Source organism: Bos mutus, chromosome 11 (assembly GCF_027580195.1).
Source record: "Bos mutus isolate GX-2022 chromosome 11, NWIPB_WYAK_1.1, whole genome shotgun sequence".
Taxonomy (NCBI): domain Eukaryota; kingdom Metazoa; phylum Chordata; class Mammalia; order Artiodactyla; family Bovidae; genus Bos; species Bos mutus.
Window position 1 is genome coordinate 70520502 of NC_091627.1, and position 25547 is coordinate 70546048.

A 25547-nucleotide genomic window follows, 5' to 3' on the forward strand; every position below is an offset into this window, starting at 1 on the left:
TAAAGCATAAGTTTTCCAATCAGGAAATGTAAAATTACTTGGTTCTTGGTTTTTGCCAGAGAGTAAGATTTCTAAGGGTTAAGATTATAATTGGTCATAATTCTAATTAGTGTAACCAAGTTTCTTTATTGATTACATTGTAATCAGAAGCTTCAGTTCAGTTCAGATCAGTCGCTCAGTCGTATCCGACTCTTTGCGACCCCATGAACTGCAGCACGCCAGGCCTCCCTGTACATCACCAACTCCTGGAGTTCACTCAGACTCATGTCCATCGAGTCAGTGATGCCATCCAGCCATCTCATCCTCTGTCGTCCCCTTCTCCTCCTGCCCCCAATCCCTCCCAGCATCAGAGTCTTTTCCAATGAGTCAACTCTTCGCATGAGGTGGCCAAAGTACTGGAGTTTCAGCTTTAGCATCATTCCTTCCAAAGAAATCCCAGGGCTGATCTCCTTCAGAATGGACTGGTCAGATCTCCTTGCAGTCCAAGGGACTCTCAGGAGTCTTCTCCAACACCACAGTTCAAAAGCATCAATTCTTCCGTGCTCAGCCTTCTTCACAGTCCAACTCTTACATCCATACATGACCACTGGAAAAACCATAGCCTTGACTAGATGGACCTTTGTTGGCAAAGTAATTTCTCTGCTTTTGAATATGCTGTCTAGGTTGGTCATAACTTTCCTTCCAAGGAGTAAGCGTCTTTTAATTTCATGGCTGCAGTCACCATCTACAGTGATTTTGGAGCCCCCCAAAATAAAGTCTGACACTGTTTCCCCATCTATAGGCCATGAACTGATGAGACCAGATGCCATGATCTTCGTTTTCTGAATGTCGAGCTTTAAGCCAACTTTTTCACTCTCCACTTTCACTTTCATCAAGAGGCTTTTTAGTTCCTCTTCACTTTCTGCCATAAGGGTGGTGTCATCTGCATATCTGAGGTTATTGATATTTCTCCCAGCAATCTTGATCCAGCTTGTGCTTCTTCCAGTCCAGCGTTTCTCATGATGTACTCTGCATATAAGTTAAATAAGCAGGGTGACAATATACAGCCTTGACGTACTCCTTTTCCTATTTGGAACCAGTCTGTTGTTCCATGTCCAGTTCTAATTGTTGCTTCCTGACCTGCATACAGGTTTCTCAAGAGGCAGGTCAGGTGGTCTGGTATTCCCATCTCTTTCAGAATTTTCTACAGTTTATTGTGATCCACACTGTCAAAGGCTTTGGCATAGTCAATAAAGCAGAAGTAGATGTTTTTCTGGAAAGCTCTTGCTTTTTTGAGGATCCAGTGGATGTTGGCAATTTGATCTCTGGTTCCTCTGCCTTTTCTAAAACCAGCTTGAACTTCTGGAAGTTCACCATTCACCTACTGCTGAAGCCTGGCTTGGAGAATTTTGAGCATTACTTTACTAGCATGTGAGATGAGTGCAATTGTACGGTAGTTTGAGCATTCTTTGGCATTGTCTTTCTTTGGGATTGGAATGAAAACTGACCTTTTCCAGTCCTGTGGCCACTGCTGAGTTTTCCCAATTTGCTGGCATATTGAGTGCAGCACTGTCACAGCATCATCTTTCAGGATTTGAAATAGCTTAGCTGGAATTCCATCACTTCCACTAGCTTTGTTCGTGGTGATGCTTTCTAAGGCCCACTTGACTTCACATTCCTGGATATCTGGCTCTAGGTCAGTGATCACATAATTGTGATTATCTGGGTCGTGAGGATCTTTTTTGTACAGTTCTTCTGTGTATTCTTGCCACCTCGTCTTAATATCTTCTGCTTCTGTTAGGTCCATACCATTTCTGTCCTTTATCGAGCCCATCTTTGCATGAATTGTTCCCTTGGTATCTCTCATTTTCTTGAAGAGATCTCTAGTCTTTCCTATTCTGTTGTTTTCCTCTATTTCTTTGCACTGATCATTGAGGAAGGCTTTCTTATCTCTTCTTGCTATTCTTTGAAACTCTGCATTCACATGCTTATATCTTTCCTTTGCTCCTTTGCTTTTCGCTTCTCTTCTTTTCACAGCTATTTGTAAGGCCTCTCCAGACAGCCATTTTGCTTTCTTGCATTTCTTTTCCATGGGGATGGTCTTGATCCCTGTCTCCTGTACAATGTCATGAACCTCATTCCATAGTTCATCAGGCACTCTACCTATCAGATCTAGACCCTTAAATCTATTTCTCACTTCCACTGTATAATCATAAGGGATTTGATTTAGGTCATACCTGAATGGTCTAGTGGTTTTCCCTACTTTCTTCAATTTAAGTCTGAATTTGGCAATAAGGAGTTCATGGTCTGAGGCACAGTCAGCTCCTGGTCTTGTTTTTGTTGACTCTATAGAGCTTCACCATCTTTGGCTGCAAAGAATATAATCAGTCTGATTTTGGTGTTGACCATCTGGTGATGTCCATGTATAGAGTCTTCTCTTGTGTTGTTGGAAGAGGGTGTTTGCTATGACCAGTGCAAACTCTATTAGTCTTTGCCCTGCTTCATTCCGTATTCCAAGGCCACATTAGCCTGTTACTCCAGGTGTTTCTTGACTTCCTACTTTTGCATTCCAGTCCCCTATAATGAAAAGGACATTTTTGGGGTGTTAGTTCTAAAAGGTCTTGTAGGTCTTCATAGAACTGTTCAACTTCAGCTTCTTCAGCATTACTGGCTGGGGTATAGACTTGGATTACTGTGATATTGAATGGTTTGCCTTGGAAATGAACAGAGATCATTCTGTCATTTTTGAGATTGCATCCAAGTACTGCGTTACTGACTTGTTTGTTGACCATGATGGCTACTCCATTTCTTCTGAGGGATTCCTGCCCACAGTAGTAGATATAATGGTCATCTGAGTTAAATTCACCCATTCCAATCTGTTTTAGTTCACTGATTCCTAGAATGTCAACATTCACTCTTGCCATCTCTTGTTTGACCACTTCCAATTTGCCTTGATTCATGGACCTGACATTCCAGGTTCCTATGCAATATTGCTCTTTACAGCATCGGACATTGCCTCTATCACCAGTCACATCCACAGCTGGGTATTGTTTTTGCTTTGGCTCCATCCCTTCATTCTTTCTGGAGTTATTTCTCCACTGATCTCCAGTAGCATATTGGGCACCTACTGACCTGGGGAGTTTCTCTTTCAGTATCCTATCATTTTGCCTTTTCATACTGTTCATGGGGTTCTCAAGGCAAGAATACTGAAGTGGTTTGCCATTCCCTTCTCCAGTGGACCACATTCTGTCAGATCTCTCCACCATGACCCGCCCGTCTTGGGTTGCCCCACGGGCATGGCTTAGTTTAATTGAGTTAGACAAGGCTGTGGTCCTAGTGTTATTAGATTGACTAGTTTCCTGTGAGTATGATTTCAGCGTGTCTGCCCTCTGATGCCCTCTTACAACACCTACTGTCTTACTTGGGTTTCTCTTACCTTGGACATAGGGTATCTCTTCACAGCTGCTCCAGCAAAGCGCAGCCGCTGCTCCAGCAAAGCGCAGCCGCTGCTCCTTACCTTGGACGAGGGGTATCTCCTCACCGCTGCCCTTCCTGACCTTCAGCATGGGGTAGCTCCTCTAGGCCCTCCTGCGCCCATGCAGCCAAGGCTCCTTGAATGTGGGCTTGGTCCTCCCAGGTGCTGTCCCTGGCCTCGGGCGTGGGGTAGCTCCTCTCGGCCACCGCCCCTGACCTCCGATGTGGGGTAGCTCCTCTCGGCTGCCGCCCCTGACCTCGGACTTGGGTAGCTCTTCTCGCCGTTCCTGCACCGTGGCAGCCTGGCACTCTCGGCCACTGCCCCTGACCTCAGAGTTGGGGTAACTTTTCTTGGCCACCGCCCTTCTGGCATGGGGTCCTCCCAGCTTCTGCCCCTGACCTCGGACGTGGGGTAGCTCCTCTCCGCCACGCTTAAGTGCGCCGGTTGCAGCCGCCCGCGCTTAATCAGAAGCTTAACCCTGTCTTTTAAAATCTTGTCTTTTATAGACAGTTATTATTTGACTCTGATGCTTTTGCAAAAGAACTTCATCTTTAAAAAGATTCATAGGAAGGATCTTTGATAGTAAAAGGTCTCTGATAAATTGCGAACTGGATAAGAATTTAAAGAAGGCTAATGGAAGGCCTGATGGCTTCATAAAAAGTTAACAAAATATTAGTTACTGAGTGAACTGGTGAATATGGTTATAATGTTTATGAATTTTGTCTGGAATAGTACTGGTTTTGCTCTGTGTTTTCCTGATATAGGGAAGGCCTTCCCTTCAAGTTGGGTATAATTTATAGCAACTTTGTTTGTAGAATTAAACCATTTCCCTGTTTTCTCTGCCTTGTCCCTCCAGAAATGGAGACTCTTGGGCTCTAAGCAGCCTCATTAGGGAGTGGAAAACACTGTCTCCTGGTATGTGTAAGAATCTTGCTATTTTGGGGACTTCTAGAAGAGAGAGATCAACTAAGATGGAGTCAGATGGCAGGCCATTGACATGGCTTTTCTGACCTTGAGAGACCTTTTGGGAATTCAGTCTGAGACTCCTTAGGAGTTCCCCCTTGACCAGTTTGAAGGAGCTCATATAGTCAATTGACCAGACTTATTTTGCAAACAAATTAGTTTTTGTTGGCTGTTTGGTGGAGACAAGGGTATTTTACAGAGAAGAATATTATATTTCAGTGGATGTTAAATTCTAGTTCTGTTCACTGAGGCCTGTATTTATGAAAGTTATTGTATTTGCTATACTTTTGCCCTGATTTTCTGGAAGGAAAGAAAATTCTATAGTGAAATCGCCATAGAGTATAACTAGTCATGAAGTGTGATGCTGCTTGCTTTAAAAGTGAAAGTGAAAGTGTTAGTTGCTCAGTCCTGTCCGACTCTTTGAGGCCCCAAGGACTGTAGTCTGCCAGACTCCTCTGTCCATGGAATTCTCCAGGCAATAATACCAGAGTGGGTTGCCATTACCTTCTTGAGGGGATAATCCTGACCCAGGGCTCAAACTTGGGTCTCCTGCATTACAGGCAGCTTCTTTATCATCTGAGCCACCTAAGTCTGTTGCTAAAAGCACAGGTACAATGCTTGTGTGACAATGGGTATAATGTATAGCCGATATAGTATTTCCCCATTAATTTCCCTCTGAGCCTGTTCACGAGATCTGATTATTTTTCTCCCAACATATATAACTAGGCAAATGTAAAGGAGGCCTAGCACTGAGGGACATGATTTGAACCTAGGTTAGGAGCCTGCACCCCAGCAGGGAGGGATGAATATTTTGATCATAAGTGCTTTCTATTGAAAGATTTGCAATCAAAGAGGAATTGATGGAAAAATCTTCATATATTGAGGTATGGGGAAGTCATTCTGGCTTATGCATGGTTGAACTTAAATTTTACTGATCAGAGAAGCCTATTTTGTGGTCTTTCTGACATGCATTGTACATCTGCTTTGGCCACTGAGGAAAAGAATGCATTTGAAAGTCAGAATGGAGTAGCTGTGTTTCAGACATCCAAGATAAAACTAGGTGGCCATTGTATATGTAACTTTGGACATGTTCTTGTATTACTGAAAACTTGAGTTTTCTGGACTGTATTGCAGACCAGACCAAAAAACAAAAAAACAAAAACAAAAACAAAACTATGCAGGTGTGGTATTACCTCAGAATGTGGTTACTGCTTGTACTTTGCTTAATTGTCATAATCTTCCCTGTGTTGTGCCTGTTATATGTCTTACATTTCGTCTCCAGCCTGAGAGAGGAAATCTGTTCAAGGTCTGAGGAGCCACACTGGCCTCACTGCGAGATGAGTCTAATTGCTGGGTCTACAGTGAGATGCTGTTGTCCTCATCCTCAGGACTTCGATGAAAAACTGACCTGGCTATTGTGACTCTGTGTGGACTACTCCCCGTGGGGGAGAAAGACTCTCACCATCTTCCTGTCCTGCATGCCAGTGCATCAGAAAGACCTCTGCTAGTAAACATTACTGTACAACTGACTGCCCATGACCCTCCCTGGGCTATGCTGTGTTGAATGGAATAGGCTGTCTTCAGGACACACAAGTCCAACTAGTGGGATTAACTGTTTTTTGTTTGGAAAGACCTAATGGGTCCACCGCTAATGGTACTCAATATAACACACAGTGACAGATCTGTATTGTGACAGCAGACTCTTGGCTAGGTCACCAGAATGTTTCTTTTAAGGATGAGCCTTCCCCTCCACTTGAGTGAGGTTCTGGGTTTGTGAAAACCAGGGGTGGCCTGTCTGTATTGTATTTGTGGTATCCGGTTGCCTTGCCCCTCTACATACCTGACTCCAGGGGTGTCGTGGAAGAGGGGCAGACCACAATTGTAAAGGTTGTGCAGGATATGTAGGGGTGGAGTGTATGGCCAGGCCACTCAAGATGGCTGCTCTTTCATTCTCTGTACCTCCCTGCCTGACCAGTGCCTGCTTTACCTACACCTACTCACAGGACTACACCTGACCTGTCTCCTGAGAAATCTGTATCCAGATCAAGAACCAACAGTTAGAACTGGACATGGGAAAACAGACTGGTTCCAAATTGGGAAAGGAGTACATCAAGGCTGTATATTGTCACCCTGCTTATTTAACTTATATGCAGAGTACATAATGTGAAATGCTGGGCTGGATAAAGCACAAGCTGGAGTCAAGATTGCCAGGAGAAATATCAATAACCTCAGATATGCAGATGACACCACCCTTATGGCAGAAAGTGAAGAAGAACTAAAGAGCCTCTTGATGAAAGTGAAAGTGGAGAGTGAAAAAGTTGGCTTAAAGCTCAATGTTCAGAAAACGAAGATCATGGCATCTGGTCCTATCCTTCATGGCAAATAGGTGGGGAAATAATGGAAACAGTGTCAGACTTTATTTTTTTGAGCTCCAAAATCACTGCAGATGGTGACTGCAGCCATGAAATTAAAAGATGCTTGCTCCTTGGAAGAAAAGCTATGACCAACCTAGACAGCATATTAAAAAGCAGAGACATTACTTTGCCAACAAAGGTCCGTCTAGTCAAGGCTGATTTTTCCAGTAGTCATGTATGGTTGTGAGAGTTGGACTATGAAGAAAGCTGAGCACTGAAGAATTGATGCTTTTGAACTGTGGTGTTGGAAAAAATTCTTGACAGTCCCTTGGACTGCAAGGAGATTAAACCAATCCATCCTAAAGATCAATCCTGAATGTTCATTGGAAGGACTGACGCTGAAGCTGAAACTCCAATACTTTGGCTACCTCATGCAAAGAACCCACTCATTTGAAAAGACCCTGATGCTGGGAAAAATTGAAGGTGGGAGGAGCAGGAGATGACAGAGGATGAGATGGTTGGATGGCACCACTGATGTGATGGACGTGAGTTTGAGTAGGCTCCAGGAGTTGGTGATGGACAGGGAAGTCAGGCCTGCTGCAGTCCATGGGGTGGCAAAGAGTCGGACACAACTGAGCGACTGAACTGAACTGAACTCACAGGACTGACCTTTCTACATGCCCCAGGCCCCAGATGGTGATTGTTCTTATCAAAGGGGTGGTGAGGTGTGTGACCCTTTCCCTGGTAACTAAGAAGCCCACATGATGTCAATTCCTCTAAAATTACTAACCTCCCCTGTCCCCTGGAGAGTGAACATTGCCACCATGTCCTGCCTGCCCTCTGCCACACAGGATGGGATGTTGCTCCAGGACCTTGATTCAGACATGTAAGCTTCCCTATCCTTTAAACCATTGATGTTTAAAAAAAAAAAAATCCAGGGAAAACTAGTTTTTTACATCTAAATGATGCAGTTGAAATGGGTCTCCCTATTTAGTCAAATTAGCAGCATTGAGCATATCTGGATACCCTTGCCTCCCTCCAGACATCATCTGAAGACAGAATTTGATGAATTTTGTCTAACAGGGTGATCAGAGAGACTCTTGGGAGTTACATTCAGTATAGCAAGATGTGACCCTTGTTTATAGGTTGTTACTGCTGCCACTTAACAAATAAACATTTACTTAATTATTTCTGTTCCTTGGTTTATAATTAATGAAGAAATCAGTTTGGAGATGTTTTAAATGGAAATGGGTTAGTTAGAAGTAATGACTGTTTCTACATATAGGATACTGAAGTATCCAGCTGAGAAGAGAATGATTCAATCATGCTGCCGCCTTTCTTTCTCCCTTGCCTTTTCCCACCTTTCAAGAAAGGAATCTTGGAGCCCAGAAAGCTGCCTTCCATGCCCTAACCATTCCTAAGAATCTTTCAGTAATCAGCATGTCCTTTATCTCCCATTCAAAAATATAGAATGAGGGAAAGGCACAAGAGATCCTTCAGTTGTGTCTGACTCTTTTCAACCCCAAGGACTATACTGCTGCTGCTAAGTCACTTCAGTCGTGTCCGACTCTGTGCGACCCCACAGACGGCAGCCCACCAGGCTCCCCCGTCCCTGGGATTCTCCAGGACTATACATTCATGGAATTCTCCAGGCCAGAATACTGGAATAGGTAGCCTTTCCCTTCTCCAGGGTATCTTTCCGAGAGATTGAACCCAGGTTTCCCACGTTGCAGGCGGATTCTTTACCAGCTGAACCACAAGGGAAGCCCATAAGACATCCTAGGTCAGAGAATACTTGTGCCTTTTACCACTCACAGTAAATCTCAACCACCTGCCTCATTAGACAAACCCAACCAACCCAATCAGCTATTTTTGTCAGCAGACAAGAGGATGTTTTTCTTTGAAAGGGTGTGCTGCTTTGTATTACCAAATTTGTTTCCCCTGACTTCCCTGGAAAAGTTGGAAGATTATTAGAAATGACAAGGACCACAAAAGGGTTATCTAGTTGCCCTGATAAAATATATTAAAACCATATTTTAAGAAACATAGCATTTGCTCATATATTTGTTTATTCATTCAATTATTTATATTTCAAGGTTTTAGGGCTATGCTTCTGCTGCTGCTTCTAAGTCGCTTCAGTCGTGTCCGACTCTGTGCAACCCCATAGACGGCAGCCCACCAGGCTCCCCCGTCCCTGGGATTCTCCAGGCAAGAACACTGGAGTGGGTTGCCATTTCCTTCTCCAATGCGTGAAAGTGAAGTCACTCAGTCGTGTCCGACCCTCAGTGACCCCATGGACTGCAGCCTTCCAGGCTCCTCCGTCCATGGGATTTTCTAGGCAAGAGTACTGGAGTGGGGTGCCATTGCCTTCTACAGAGTTGAGCAAAAACATGGCTTTATAAACTTTATTCTGGCTGGGGATGTAACTAGTTGTGTATGTAACTAGGCATACACATGAGGATATGAGATCACCATAATAATGAGGGTACTTGGAAGCTGGGCACCAAGTTCTGTAAGCATATAAAACACAGAAGCTGAACCTAGACTTGTGGGTTAAGAAAGCCTTGACTTGGATGCTTATGGATGAATAGAAGGTAGTTAGATGTGGTGGGGGCTTCCCTGGTGGCTCAGTGGTAAAGAATCCACCTGTCAACGCAGGAGATGCAGGTTCAGTCCCCGGGTTGGGGAGATCCCCTAGAGAAGAAAATGGCAACCCATGCCAGTGTTCTTGCCTGGAAAATTCCATGGACAGAGGAGCCTGGCATGCTACAGTCCATGGAGTTGCAAGGAGTCGGACAGGACTGAAGTGACTAAACAAAATCAAAGATGTGGTGGGATGGGGGAGAGTGTCCAGGTAGGAGAAATCCCATGAGTTCCACCTCTAGAGGCAGCAAGGTTTTTCTTAAAATTCTCCAGACACAATATTTAACTAGGTTCTAGGGCTCCCTGCACCATGAAAGTTTGGTTGCATTATTTACTAAGTGAACATAAGTAGTTACCTTCTCTGAGCTTCAATTTCTGAAAGGAAGATAAAAACAGCAAAGGATAAATGATAGTAGCAAGGTCATTGGGTTGTTTTGAATGAAATGAGCTAATGGTATAAACTATTTAGAACAGTTCATAGCACATTCTAAATAATTGCTAGTTATTTTTATTAGATGTTGGCATCCTAAATTCTTACAAGTTTTTGAATCAGGAAAAATCTTTTTCATGTAGCTTAAAAGTTTATCAAAGTAATACATATACTACTCTTACTACTTCAAAGTTTACATCCTTTACTAATTGCCTAATTTTCATTTATTTTCCTCTCATATTTTCTCTCTTTTATTTCTATCTTTTTGTAACGTTTCTTCGAAATTATTTTCTCTCCTTTCTGTTCAATTTTTCATTTCCACTGTCATAATTTTAATTTATAAGAACTTTTTTTAAAAATGGTTTTTTGAATGTTTCTTTTTAAAAATGGAATACCTTTTTTGTTTTATTGGTGCAACTTATTATTTTATCTTTCTGATGATTATTAATTATAAGACTATGGGTAAGTTTTCTTCTTCATAGCCTCCAAGTTGTCTTTTGATTTTATTATAGTCTCAGACTTTTATGTAGATACATTCTTCAAATATCTGATGATTCTTTACTGTATATTTAAGTGTGAGGTCCTAAAGAAGATTGGAAGCTTTGTTTGAGCTCATTAGCTATGGTCTTTACTACAGGGAGATCTGGTTGGGGTATTTATCTGGGAGGCCTCTGGTATCAGTTATTAGTACATTCTTTGGGACTAGTCAGATATGCAGAGAGGATTTTGTATCCTTTATGTGTGTGTGTGTGTGTGTGTGTGTGTGTGCATGAACATGTGTGTGTTTATGTTTATGTTTGTATATGTGCTTGGCTGTCAGCATTCAGGAACCAAGTAGGGGAAGAAATCTGGGAGTGTTAATATCAGTATAATCATTCCTTGGTGTCTGTGAGGAACTGGTTCCAGGACCATACCAAACTGGTTGACCCCCATAACCAGAATCCTTGGCTGTTCAAGTCCCATATGTATAAAATGGTATTAGTGTTTGCATATAACTTCCCCACATCCCTCTGTGTACTTTAAAGCATCTCTAGATTAACATTCAAAAAATGAAGATCATGGCATCTGGTCCCATCACTTCATGGCAAATAGGTGGGGAAACAATGGAAGCAGTGACAGATTTTGTTTTCTTGGGCTCCAAAATCACTGCAGATGGTGACTACAGCCATGAAATTAAAAGATGCTCGCTCCTTGGAAGAAAAGCTATGACAAACTTAGACAGCTTATTATAAAGCAGAGACATTACTTTGCAGGCAAATTTGCTGGTCAAAGCTATGGTTTTTCCAGTAGTCATGTGTGGATGTAAGAGTTGGACCATAAAGAAGGCTGGGTGCCAAAGAATCGATGCTTTTGAACTGTGGTGTTGGAGAAGACTCTTGAGAGTCCCTTGGACTGCAAGGAGATCCAACCAGTTAATCCTAAAGGGAATCAATCCTGAATATTCATTGGAAGGACTGATGTTAAAGCTGAAGTTCCAATACTTTGGCCACCTGATGCAAAGACCTGATTCATTAGAAAAGAACCTGATTCTGGGAAAGACTGAAGGCAGGATGAGAAGGGGACAACAGAGGATGAGATGGTTGGATGGCATCATCGACTTGATGGACATGAGTTTGAGCAAGCTCTGGGAGATGGTAAAGGACAGGGAGGCCTGGCGTGCTGCAATCCATGGGGTGGCAAAGAGTTGGACATGACTGAGCAACTGAACAACGAAAAGATCATTTATAACACCCAATAAAATATAAATGTAAGAAGGTATGTAAGTCAGTCAGAAAGAGAAAAACAAACATAATAACAAATATATATGGAATCTAGGAATGAACCTATTTCAGGATGAACCTATTTCAGGACAGGAATAGAGATGCAGGCATATGAACAGACTTCTGGACACAGCTGGGGAAAGAGAAGGTGGGACCAACTGAGAGAGTAACATTGAAACATATACATTACCATATGTAAAATGGATAGTCAGTGGGAATTTGCTGTAATGGTGCAGGGAGCTCAACACAGTGCTCTGTAACAACCTAGAGGTGTGGGATGGGATGGGGGCATAGGAGGGAGGCTCAAGAGGGGATATATGTACACTTATGGCTGATTCATGTTGTTATATGGCAGAAACTAACACAACATTGTAAAGCAATTATCTGTCAATTAAAAAAAATTTTTTTAAGATATGTAAATAGTTGTAAATATAAAGTAAATGTGCTGCAATAGTTGCTGACATCCAGAAAATTCAAGTTTTGATATTTGGAACTTTCTGGAAATTTTTTGCTCTGTGGGTGGTTGAATATGTGGATGTGGAACCTGAGGATATGAAGGACTGATGGTATGTATATATTTATTTAACTTCCTTTATTTCAGTAGAGTGGCTTTTTTTTTCCAACTGGGCATGGTCTCCCCCAGTCCAAGGGCCCTTAAACAGAGAATAAACCTTTAGTCCTGCACCAGAGCTGGGGAAGCGGATTCACACGGTTGCACTGAATGAAGGAGAGAAATCCTGGGTGTCATTGTATTTGTTCTTAAACAGATTTCCAACCAGTCATCCCACTTTTATCTGCACCTTCACCCTTATATCAAAAGGCACTGCTATTTTCTGGGCCTGATGGAGGGGGGTCTGTGGTGTAAATTGGACTTGTTCTTTGTTCTTTTCCTGCTGGCTAAGAAAAATCAGCTTATTTAGGGCCTGCTAAGCCAGAGAACTTGAATTTACTTGCTTTCCTAACTTCCAGTTTATAAAATACGTTATTGCTTTCCCCATTGTTCTTTTGAGTTTGTACCTTTAAATTCTCCTTTATTGTGATTTTTAGAGAGCTTGAGGGAAAGATACATGTGTTCAGTCTACCATCTTTAGCTGAAAGTGAAGGTATTCCTTGACTCCAAGTATTTTCTTATACAGGGAGCACTTAACATGGTTGAAGTTTTTTTCTGCTCCTTCTCCCCTTTACTTTACATATATTTTCATGTAGAAAAACCAAAAACCAATTTTTAGTAACATTTCAGTATAACATTTTTATTACCACCAACACTGGTAGTATATTTTCTAATATAAATTCAACATGTTCAGACTTTATGGAAAGGTAAGTTCAAATCACATTCTTTATGTTCTTTAGTAGCTGTTGGTTGGTTTTAATAAAACTGTAATTGTAGTTGAAAGAATGATAGTTAATTCTTTATAGCTCAGGGACTCATTGCCAATCTGGGAATTGTTTAAATTCCTTGATTTCTATTTCCTTTCTTTAAGGCTGCTTTGCTCAGCCTTTCATTTCTCACTAAGGTCTTCCTCCATTAAATTTTTAGAAAAGATAGGAAGTAAAATAAATTCCAATTACTCTCTTTGGTTTAGTTTGATAAAAGCTTCTCAAATGCTTATAGTTTTGTACCAGGCACTGAAGATATGAACATAAGACTTGGTCTCTACCCAGCCTAGCTCCTTAATTAATAGTTCAATACTGAGAAAGTTGATATTAAAATATACAAGAATTTGTTTCTGGTTATCTGTGTATTTTATTTGATCTACCCTTTCTACTCATTAAAAAATTTTTATTATAACTTTTTGGTTTAGTCTTTTCAAACAAAGTCAAAACATAAAAAGCACTACCTACCTCTAAACACTTGCCCTAGTAAGTTAACAAATGACTGAAATCCACCATTAATATTCATGCCTTTATTTAAAGATCTGAACCCCATTAAAATATAAAAAATTTTGGTCCAATTCATGGTCCAAATTCATACCTCAGTACTCTCAGATTCCTTTCTATCAGTAGATTTGGCAGGCTCACAAATGGAAAGAACATGAGGCTCTTGGTCATCTATAGTGGATGGTAAGAGATATAGTAGAGGTGATTAAGAGAGAACAGTACACCTGAAAAGGAAGGCTGGAAGTGCCAGAAGTAGATCACTAATTTCTCAATGTTTCTTATTCACTTTTGAATTTTAAAAAATCTGATCTATTTTGTTTTTTCTGATTCTAGGAAATTAACAATCCTTAAATGATCTTTGTAGCAATTCTCAACTAACTAGCCTATTTAATTGACCAAAACACCTTTGTTGCCAACAATTATGGGCCGTTGAGTGTTTATGATGGATCATTAATTCCTGGAGGGAGGAGGCCATGTGTGTCTTTTATTTCTCTTATATCCCTTCTCAGTGCCAACACCTGTCCTCCAGCAGGAGTGGTGGTGCCTCGGCTAAAGTTGTTGATTGGCTGAAGGTGTACTGCCATCCTGCTTCATTCCACCCAGCATGTTTCCTCTAGGCCTGAATGTTTTTAAGGCTGTCTTTTCCTATTGAGCCCTCAGATCTGTCCTTTTTTCCAGCTTATTGGCCTGGCCCTTATTACCCCTTGCAGTTGAAATTGATCCCTAGAAGCTGAAAATAGCTCCAGTTAATAGTTCATGGATCACTGAGTTGTCAGGCCCTGCAACCTGTATTGACTATCATTAAAGGGAGGTTGGATATTGAAGGGGCTGGGGAGGCTTCTAAGTGTTTAGATGAGGAGGTTATAGTGTCCCTTACCTTTGCAGAGAGGCAGAACCCCTGGGGAGAATTGCCAGGAGTTGATCCTTTAGGATAGGTTTATTGAGGGGTGATAGAAAGGTCCAGATAACCCATTCTTCAGCTATTCTTTCTTACCAGTTAAAAAAAATATGCTTGTACTTGAGTGTCTAGTGCTCAGGCTCCAGGGTCATTTTGCTGCTGCTGCTGCTAAGTCGCTTCAGTCGTGTCTGACTCTGTGCGACCCCATAGACGGCAGCCCATCAGGCTCCCCCATCCCTGGGATCCTCCAGGCAAGAATACTGGAGTGGGTTGCCATTTCCTTCTCCAATGCATGAAAGTGAAAAGTGAAAGTGAAGTCGCTCAGTTGTGTCTGACTTCTAGTGACCCCATGGACTACAGCCCACCAGGCTCCTCTGTCCATGGGATTTGCCAGGCAAGAGTACTGGAGTGGATTGCCATTGCCTTCTCCACCGGGGTCATTCTACTTGGGTTCAAATTCAAGCTTCAATATTCTCAGTTTTAAGAAAAGTTACTTAACCTTTTTGTAACTCAGTTTTCTCATTTGCAAAATAAGGATAATAATACTATCTATCCCTTAAAGTCACTGGGTAGGAATTAAATGAGTTAATATAGGTTAAATGTTTAGAATGTAAGTGTCTGGTGTGTGTGGGTGCTCAGTCGCTAAGTTGTGTCCAATGCTTTGTGACCCCAAGGGCTGTAGCCCGTCAGTCTCCTATGTCCATGGGGTTTTCCAGGCAAGAATGCTGGAGTGGGTTGCCATTTCCTCCTCCAGGGGATCTCCCCGACCCAGGGATTGAACCCGCATCTCCAGCTTTGCTGGCGGATTCTTTACCACTGAGCCACCTAGGAAGCCCCAAGTGTCCAGTAGATGTTAGTAATCATCATTATTATCATCCAGATGATCAGATCAAAGGTGTCTTCAAGGATCCAGGCGATTTGGAAAACCCCTGACCTCCACATCCCTTTGAATTGCTTCCTACAAGGAAGAAAATAATGATCTGCTCTGTGTAAACCCTCACTGTCACTAGCTTACTAATTAGATTTCCAACTTATCATAGCCCAGAGGGTGACAGACAAAATTAGAGTGTGGAAGAAAAAAGTTGTGCCTAAAAATAATGAGAAATTTGCTAACATGTGTTGTTGCTATGGAGGCAGCGCTGTGTAGTGTGTGGGGAAACAGCAGTGGACATGGCGAGAGATGACTTCCGCCCCCCGGGCAGACCACTTAACCTCTTGGACCCTCTGATTTCTCTCCTGTAAAAGAGGAGATATGATAATAAGATAATATATCTGCTTCACAGAGCATTTTGAGAAGTAATTACACAAACGTGGGTGCATGTGCGTGTGTGTGTGTTGATGTGTGTGCATGTGATGTGCCAGGTACCCTATTAATTGCTCAATAAATAATAGCTAATATAGCTCAATAATAATAGCTAGTATTTACTGAGCAATTAATAGGGTGCCTGGTGTATAACAACATTTGTAAACGTTAGCTGTTTTTCTTATGATGTTATATTAAGAAGTGAAGTCGCTCAGTCGTTTCTGACTCTTTGCGACCCCATGAACTGTAGCCCACCAGGCTCCTCTGTCCATGGGATTCTCCAGGCAAGAATACTGGAGTGGGTTGCCATTCCCTTCTCCAGGGGATCTTCCCGACCCAGGGATCAAACCTAGGTCTCCGCATTACAGGCAGATGCTTTAACCTCTGAGCCACCAGGGAATAAACAGGTATATGGCTTTTTTCCTGAGTCAGCCTGGCTTAAGAATACTTTATAAGAAGGCTCTGTGTATTTGCTACTGAGATTATAAGAATTCAAGGAACAAATAAGGCAAGGCAGTGAAGAACACAGGGGAATATTGTGTCTGAGGGCTCTGAGGATAAGTAGGTATGGATGACCTTATCTGGAATATTAACCTGGTAGAAGGACCCCTCTGACAAGGTGGATTCTACCTGAGTATTGAGTTTAGGACAATCGTAAGCACCTGGGCTTCCCCTGTGGCTCAAATGGTAAAGAATCTGCCTGCAATGCAAGAGTCCCAGGTTCGATCCCTGGGTTGGGAAGATCCCCTGGGGAAGTGGAATGGTCAATCCACTCCAGTATTCTTGCCTGGAGAATCTCATGGACAGAGGAGCCTGGTGGGCTGCAGCCCATGGGGTTGCAAAGAGTTGGGTGCAACTGAGCGACGAACACACACAAGCACCTGGGCAGAGTACAACAAAAGAAATAGTCTGTAAAGTTTTGTTATTCAGAGATCTACTTCCCTTGGACAATCGAGTAATCAATAATAAACATTTTTCTGGCCTCAACCTACCCTATCAACTATTCTCTTAGTAGGAAAAATTCTTCCGCTGCTTTCCGTAACACCATTCTCTTCAGGATTTTTTCTGTTTCTGTGATGGCTTCTTCGTCAATCTCTTCTATGTATTGCTTATCCTCTCAGATGTTGATGATTCTCTGCCTCTTTCCCCCTCAATTTATACACTGTGACAGAAAGAATTAGCTTTTTACTTCCAAGTCCAATTTCTCCTTTGTCCTCTGCAACAGATCTTCGTTTTATACGGGCTCACCTTGGATAAAGACATGATTTCCCAGCCCCCTTGTAGCCACGTGATGAAGAAAAGGTTATTTTGTGTGGTATTTCGAGGAAGAGGAATTTTTTCCTCTTCTGCCCGTCATCTTCCCCTTGACCCATGGTGAAGATGCAATGGTGGATCTCTAGCAGCCCTCCTGGATACAAGGGGGCCTTGGGGATGGAAGCCATGTTTTAGGGTGGTGGGGCAGAAAGACAAGACCCTGCCATAACAGCCCTCAGTTGCCTTCCCCTGAAATTATTTTATATGAGAGTGAGAATTTCTATCTTGTTTAAGCTGTTGCTATTTAGCTATTTTAGGTTTTCCTCTTATGTGCTTGGCACACTTCAAGGAACACGCAGGCATGGGTGATGAGGTGATTTGTAGGAGAAGTTGATGGACTGAAGTGTAGGGGCCATATTTTATTTTGTGGGCACCATCCAAGATTCTGAGAAGCTTGTACAGATGTGGGAATATGATGTAATGTGCCTTGTTGTTGATTGAGATGGGACTTTCTGCCAGGCTGGGGGCTCAAAGTTAGATCCAAGTTGGCATGAAGAATGTGATGTTTCTTATACATATAAGTTAGTAAAGTCAGATTCATCTTGATGCATTCCTAGATGATCTTTATTTATTTATTAATTTTTGGCTATGCTAGGTGTTTGTTGCTGCACAGGCTTTTCTCTGCTTGTGGTGTGCAGGCTTCTCATCATGGTGGCTTCTCTTGGTGCTGAGCATGGGCTCTAGGGCTCGCAGGCTTTAGTAGTTGTGGCTTCTGGGTTCTCGAGCACAGGCTTTGTAGTTGTGGCACATGGGCTTAGCTGCTCTGTAGTGTGTGGGATCTTCCTGGACAAGGGATCAAACCTGTGTCTCCTGCATTGGTAGGTAGCTTCTTTTACCACTAAGCCACCAAGGAAACCCCATAGATGATCTTTTACACAGACATTCTATAACTTCCTTTTTTCTCCTTAGTATATTAAGAACCCCTTTCCATGACAATAAATGCACATGTATATAATTTCTTTTAATGAGTGCCACATAGTCTTCTGTACAGATGTGCTGTGATATATTTAACTGATCTTCTCTCTTCTTTACCAGTCCTTGCCAGCTAGTAACTCAGATGGCATATTGGACTGTGGTGCTTGCTGTCACTCATGCCTAAATTGGGTGACTTGTCCCTGAACACCGCCCCACTTTCAGTCTAATGTCATATGACTCTTGACTAGCTTCTGGTAGGCATTCTCCTGACTCCTTTTGTAGGTTTAGCTCGTCCCATGCTGATACAGGCCCTCTGAAAGGACCTCAGAGTTTTTTTGTGTGTTATGAGGTATTCACGTCCAGATATGTTCATGTCTTACCCATGTTAAGCCCAATTCAAATACCATTAACTGCTCAAAGTCTTCTCTGACCCACACACCAAATGAGAGTCATCTCTCTTCCATCCTAACAGTATAGATGCTTTCTTGTGGTTCTTGTTTGATTTCTCATCTATCTCTTTAGGTCCTAGCCCACCTTATCTGCTCTCTCTAGATCTTGAGTTCCTTAGATAAAAAGATTGATGTTTGACTCATTTCCCAGCCCCAGTAATCACAACATATTTTCACAGCTAGGGCTGAGGAGATGTTTGTGGGGGTGAATGGCATTTCTTTTTATTTTCGTCATGGTATTTCCTCATAGTATTCTTGGTACCCTTGCATCTCAGTATCATTTAGAGGCTTGCCATTTTGATAAAATCTCAGAACTCTAGAGATAAATTTTGAGTGTCTGAAATTACACTTACCATCCTGCAGAAGCAGGTAGCAGGAAATCAGTTTTATAAGTGACATAACCGCATGGTCCTGTGTTGTTTTCATGCTTCAAGAGACATGATTAAGGCAGTAAGAGTGGTTTTCCTACTGTCTCAGCATCTGGATATTGTCTCAGATTGCTTTTGACCTAAACTCATCCACCTGCAGAATTCTTTAGCCCTGAAATATTCAGTTAAAACATGTAATGTCTTAAAGTGATCAGGCAGTCAGCCTGACCCGAACCAAAGCTTTTCAAATGGCTGACACATTAGGAATCCTGGGCCCTGGGTTTGGATGAGGTTCCTTTCAGTGCTAAGTGGGGATTCAAAGAGAGAGAGGAGAAGTGGATTGCCTTTTTTTTTTTTTTTTGCTAGGTGGGGATGTCTAGAAAGCTTAACGAGGCCGTCTCTGGGCTTTGCACTCTGCTGATGGGAGGCCTGGTGTGACGGGCAGTTAATGTTTAAGGACAATGAACTGTCTTGCTGCATGATCTCTGCAAGATGGTCTTTTATGGTCTCATTGATGAGTCATCCTCTCTGGGCAATCAATTTTTAGCTTGCTATACTCGCTCTGCTTTCCCTATGAATAAGTTTATTTATAATCTTCAATCCTCTATTCCTGTGTGGTCTCTGGTTTTGAACTTTGGCTGGGCACTGACTGGGAAACTTCAGGCCGTTTAGGTGTGGGGTATGTATTTCAAAGTCAAATTGTCTAGACATCTGTTATAGAAGCTGGTGCAACTCTGCTGAGCGTGACACTTGGGAGATGAATTTCTTTATGGCTGGCCTGGCATCGTTAATTTTAGTAAAAAGTTTTTGCTTTGTAGTTTTATCCACTAATAGTCTGAAAGTGCTCTGCATTACTAATCCCACAGGCAGGGAGAGATGAAAGCTTCTGACAGAGTCTATGACAGGAAAATATCACCAGTTCCAACACCTGATTACTCACTGAAGTTTCCAATGAATCTGCCAAGGTCTGAGCCATCTGCTCCACCTAGAGGTTTTTCTTTTTCCACTTCATATGAGAATGTAAATATGCCAGTAATGCTGATATACATAAAAAGCATAACAACAAGAGTGATGATGGTGGTAATGATGATGGTCACCATTTATCAAGCATCAAGTATCGACCAGGCACTGGAGCAGATGCTCTGTGCATATCACTAGTTTCCATCCCTGACTGCCACCCAGGGTGATAAGACAACAAAAATATGCTGGAGTCCTACCCTCTATCAATTAAATCAGAATATCCTCCAATGTTACTCCCAGAGTTCCCTTTTTAAAAATTAACATGAATTTTACATGATTATTAAAGCAATGGATAATCTTTGTAGGATATTTGGATTGGACAATAAAAAGTAAAATTAAAATCATATATGATTCTACCACCAGGAAATCCTTTGTTAACATTTTTAAACAACTTCATTGAGGTAGAATTGAGATGCAATAAACTGCATATGTTTGGAGTGTGCAAATTGAAGTTCTGACACCCTATTGACATTTTGATGTATTTCCTTCTGATCCCTTCCTTCTCTTTTCCTCCCTCCCCTCTCCTCCATTTCCCTCAACACATATAATTGGTATTATAAGGCATATACATTTTTGTATCCTGTTATTTTTAAAAATTGTTTTATTTATTTGGCTGCATCAGGTCTTAGTGGCAGCATGCAGGATCTTTTAATTCCAGCATGTGAACTCTTAGTTGCAGCATGCGGTATCCAGTTCCCTGACCAGGAATTGAACCTGGGCCCCCTGTATTGGGAGCATGGAGTTTTAGCCACTGGACCACCAGGGAAGTCCTTCCTGTTCTTTTTTAAATTAACATTTATCATAAGTATTTTCCTGTGTGATCTTATTTCCTTCAATAAATGAATTTAATGGCTGCACAAAATTTTAGCCTTATGGTTCTCTTATAATTTAACATTTCTTTATTGTTGAATAATTACATAATTTCTGCCTTTTCATTATTAGAAACAAAGATGCAATGAACTGTTACAAACTATTGTTGTTGGATTACAATTCATTATTAAAGGCCTTTCGTCAAGTTAAAAAAATCCTTGTGCCTCAGCTTTCTCGTCTGCAAATGGGGGCTAATGTTAATATCTACCGTAAAAGGATGTTGTGACAAGTAAATAAAATATTGCTTTAGTATAGCAATATTTAGCTCAGCACTCAGCACTTTATAAGTGTTTAATTTATATTGGCTATTATTGTTATCATCACTGACATTCAGATATCTGTGTGTATGCCCTTCCTCCCATATTAAATGGAGCCTCTTTGAACACAATAAGATATGTTACGTGTTTTTTCTCTTTTGAAGGTGACCCCACAGTGATAGGCACATAAATTTTAATAAAGTCACTGAATAGATCCATTGGTCAATTAACTGACTCTTTAAAATGGGTTTTCAACCCCCTCAGACTGTTACAACTCCCCTCCAGCCTGAAGAACTGACATGGACCCCACCACTTGTCTCCTCTTCTGCCATGCTCATCCTCTTTTAATGTATTCTGGCTACAGGGGACTGAGGTCACGGGAGACCTGCAGCAGGGGTGTTCAGGAGAAGGAGAATGCTCTTTCAGTAAGCACCTCAGTTAGTTTCCCTAGAAACAACTGAGAGGGCAGGAGATGGGAAGAAAAAGAGGACAGAATAGATGCTGGAAGGGAAGGTAAGAGAAGAACTGAAATGGAGGTAGGAGTCAGCTCGTAGTGCTCTCTGGCCTGATGGGAGTGGGAGTGAAGTTATATGAGGGGCAGGGAACTAACTGTGTTAAGGATGATTGCTGGATGCATGTGTTACCCTCTTTCTGTGGCTAATCTATGTAAGTGAAAGCAAGTGTACCAGTCTCAAGTTATTGCAGATCTTAGGATCTTCTGATGAGTGAGAGGCAGCCATGAGCAGCAGGTGCCTCCCAGAATTTGCCACCACGTTTGGGGGTGTATAACCATATGGGGATTGGAGGCAGAGCTCTAGACGATGGGTGTTGCCTCTTTCAGCATTTCAGTTACTTCATCTCTGGGCAAGATAATCATTTTGGCTTCTAACTAGTATTTGTTTTCTATTTTTCTTCTTCCTTTTAAGCAGGTTTCTAGGCCTTTAGTGAGTCTGGGAATCAAAGATTCAGAAAATTTTGGCTGTGTGAAAATAGAAGCTGCTGGAAGTCAGTGTCTCTTTCTTCTTTTGGAATAGCTAAATCAAAGAACCAGATTATACCTTGTGTTCTCAACAGGGAAGGGAGAGAGGGGGGAGAGGTTTCCAGAACCTGAGACGCTTTACCTTTATTACAAACCCATGCTTGGCTTCATGGTGGCACCCGGGAAAGTTGCAGTGGCTCAGAGGGGATGCCACAAATGCAGCCTGTGAGGTGGGACTCGAGGCACCAGGAGTCTAATAGAAGCAGAGGGCCACCATATCTCCAGGGACCACAGCGGGCTTGCTCAGTGAGGATGACAGGATAGCCAAGATAAGCTAAATGTCAGTTCCCGCCTCTGTTTATTTTCGAGGATCACACATTGCCAATAATGTCTTAGTGAATTTCCCCCTGGCCTGGCAAGGTGGAGATTGGGAGTCAGAATGAAATTGATTAAAACAAATGAAAGAAATGTGTATTTCTTGCAAGTCCAAGATTTCATATCCACTGAGCTTATAATTCTTTTTGCATCTCAGAAATGAAGATGACATTTCCCCTTGTCACATGGAGGAGATATAGTTACTCTGAAGGTGGAAGTGGAACTGATAAGGACTGTAAGTTCTGTGAGGGCAGGGATCTAATCTGTAAGTCTTCTGTAAGCAGGTATTGAATATGTGATAAGTGAATAAATAAACCAAATATAAACAGTTATTTTTGCTTGACAGGTGTAGGTAGAAAAACTGGGAGAGAGACCCTCCCTGAGCGTAGAGGGCTGGCCTGTGCGGCGCGAGGCCGGAACCTGTGGGATATCCACGCAGCTTGAGCTATGGCTGACAGTGGCAGAACGCCTCAGGCCCGGGCTCTCCTGCAGCAGTGCCTGCACGCCCGGCTGCAAGTACGCCTGGCCGAGGGGGACGTCGAGGCCGAATGGGTGGAGGTTCAAAGAGGATTAGTGATCTACGTGTGCTTTTTCAAGGGAGCTGATAAAGAACTTCTTCCCAAAATGGTTAATACACTGTTAAATGTGAAATTAAGTGAAACAGAAAATGGCAAGCACGTCTCTATATTGGATCTACCTGGCAACATTCTTGAGGGATGATAATCCCTCAAGCCACCCTTGGGGGTAGAGTAAAAGGAAGAAGCATGCAGTATCACTGTAACTCTGGAAAAGAAGAGGGATTAGAACTTTATTCCCAATTTGTGAATCTCTGTAAAAAAGAATTAGCTGCTAATAGCAAGTGTGCTGAAGCTGGGGTTGTCGTGAAACACGGTACTTACGGCAATAGGCAGGTGTTAAAGCTCGACACCAATGGACCGTACACACACCTAATTGAGTTTTGAAAGTTTCGACAGCCGTAATTAGATTCCCTAGCCCCTTCTTCTGGAGAAGGCAATGGCACCCCACTCCAGTACTCTTGCCTGGAAAATCCCATGGACAGAGGAGCCTGGTGGGCTGCAGTCCATGTGGTCCTAAGAGTCGGACACGACTGAGCGACTTCCCTTTCACTTTTCACTTTCATGCATTGGAGAAGGAAATGGCAACCCACTCCAGTGTTCTTGCCTGGAGAATCCCGGGGAGGGGGAGCCTGGTGGGCTTCCGTCAATGGGGTTGCACAGAGTCGGACACGACTGAAGCAACTTAGCAGCAGCAGCAGCAGCCCCTTCTTCTTGAGTACACGAATCTGCAGCATTTTTAGATAAGAAAATCCTGGGTTCCATCCACAACTCTGCAGCCTCCTAATTAGATGACCTTGCCAGTCACCTAACTGTGGATCTCAGTCACCTTCCATCCCACTTTCCCCTACACTGACACTCAGAAACTTGAAATATCCTCTCTTCACTTTATGGTCATTGATAAGAACATGGAAGTGTTCCTAGAGAGTTGTATTTAAGCTTTTTGCTGTGAAGCATTTTGTACAATCAAGAAAAATATATTTCTTATGCCCTCAAATATATGTGGTACGTAATAAAAATCACTATTTGTGTTAAAACTAGGTAAAACCCAGCACAAACCAATTATAATTTTGTCAAATTTGTTTTAATATTTCAGATTTCCATATTTTGAATAAAAGAATATGCATTTACTATTCTTCTAATACTATGAAAATGTAATGCAGAAATGTTATTGTGCATTTTAATATTACTTTCCAAGAATATCCAAGTGCTTTAAGTTAAGAATCTTTAGTTGATATAGGAACAGGGGATGGGGGACTAAAAGTTGTTTTTATTTAATATTCTTGGTTAATATTCTGTTTCTCAGTTTTTTACCAAAACAGTGTGTGTCATATTGTTTGTCTTTGGTTTTTAAAAGTTACTGTTTAATTAAATTAGTGTTCATAATTTTTTTAGGAAGTTCTTTTCTTGTTGATTTAGATTGCTATATAATAGGAATAAAAAGGGAAGCTTTCTGCTGGAATTACTTGAAAACAAGTTGATTTGTTTATTTCTGTTTTATTGACTTAGTGATTTGGACCCAGTGTCATTTTTTCTTTTAGTGTATTTTTGTGTCTTCCCCTCTCAAAATTTATATGTTGAAGTCTCCCAAGTCTCCTAATGGTATTTGCAGATGGGGCCTTTGGAAGGTAATCAGGGTTAATAGATCATGAGAGTGGGTGTCCTCATGATGGGATTAGTGTCCTCATAAGAAGAAACACCAAAGATTTTACTCACCCTTTCTCTTCCGGCCATGTGAAGATTCAGTGAGAAGGGGGCCTTTTACAAACGAGGAAGAGAACCTTTACCAGAAACTGACCATGCTGGTGCCCCGATCTTGAACTTCTAGCCTGTAGAACTATAAGAAAATAAATTTCTGTTGTTTAAAAAAAAAAAAACTGGGAGATGTACTGGCTCATTCTTCATGTGAGGTGGCATCACCCTCTATTTCTGTGGCCACTTTAGTCCTGATTACTTTCAGCTCACACACCCCACAGACGACCACCACAGTGGACCACCCAGAGGCTGGAGAATGTCCTCTGTGGTCCGCCTAATAACAGTCTGCCCTGACACTGGAGAGTCAGAGTCGGGGAAGGCAGACACATGCAGTGGCCTTTCTTTAGCCTTGCTGACTTGTCATCAGGCCTATTGCCTAATTTCCCTTAGGCTGCTCCAGGTTCTTTTTAGATACATGATCTAGGAGTTACACACCTGCCTGATCAATAACCCCAGGTATCAGAAGAAGTCATATCCTATCCCAAGCCCCTCACCAGCGACACAGCCTGTTTTGGGCTCAGCGCCTCTGTAGCTGGCACAGAAGCAGCCTTTTATTTCTTGTTGACCGCTCCCATTTTCCAACTTCATGGTGCAGAAAGCCCTGATTCAAGCCATTTTCCCTATTAACACTACCTGTGCATGAATGCCTCATTGCTTTCCAAATGTCAAACTCTAATAGAATAATAGGCTTTAACCTAGAGCAGACAGCAAGGCTGATCAGGTGTTAAAGAAGGATTATTAATGAAAATGAGAAAAACAACATATTTAAGAGACAGAGTCAAACGAAGAGAACAGTGGGATGGCAGTTTCCTACTGCTCGAGGGAAGCAGCTGTGAAGGCACAGCGTCTGCTTTCACAACAGCCATGGGGATGCTCTGTCTCGGGAGTAATGAAGATTGCACCTTTCATCACAGGGGGGCAGCAAATTTCCTGAACATTAGCTCCTTGCTTCTCACTGAGTCCCTGAGACAGATGTCACAGAGGGTG

The 25547-nt window shown here is 42.1% G+C and overlaps 1 pseudogene; it reads left to right on the forward strand.

Annotated features, from left to right (window-relative positions):
* Positions 1–22610: 22610 nt before the first annotated feature.
* LOC102271958 (D-aminoacyl-tRNA deacylase 2 pseudogene) lies at positions 22611–23868 on the forward strand (annotated as a pseudogene).
* Positions 23869–25547: the final 1679 nt, after the last annotated feature.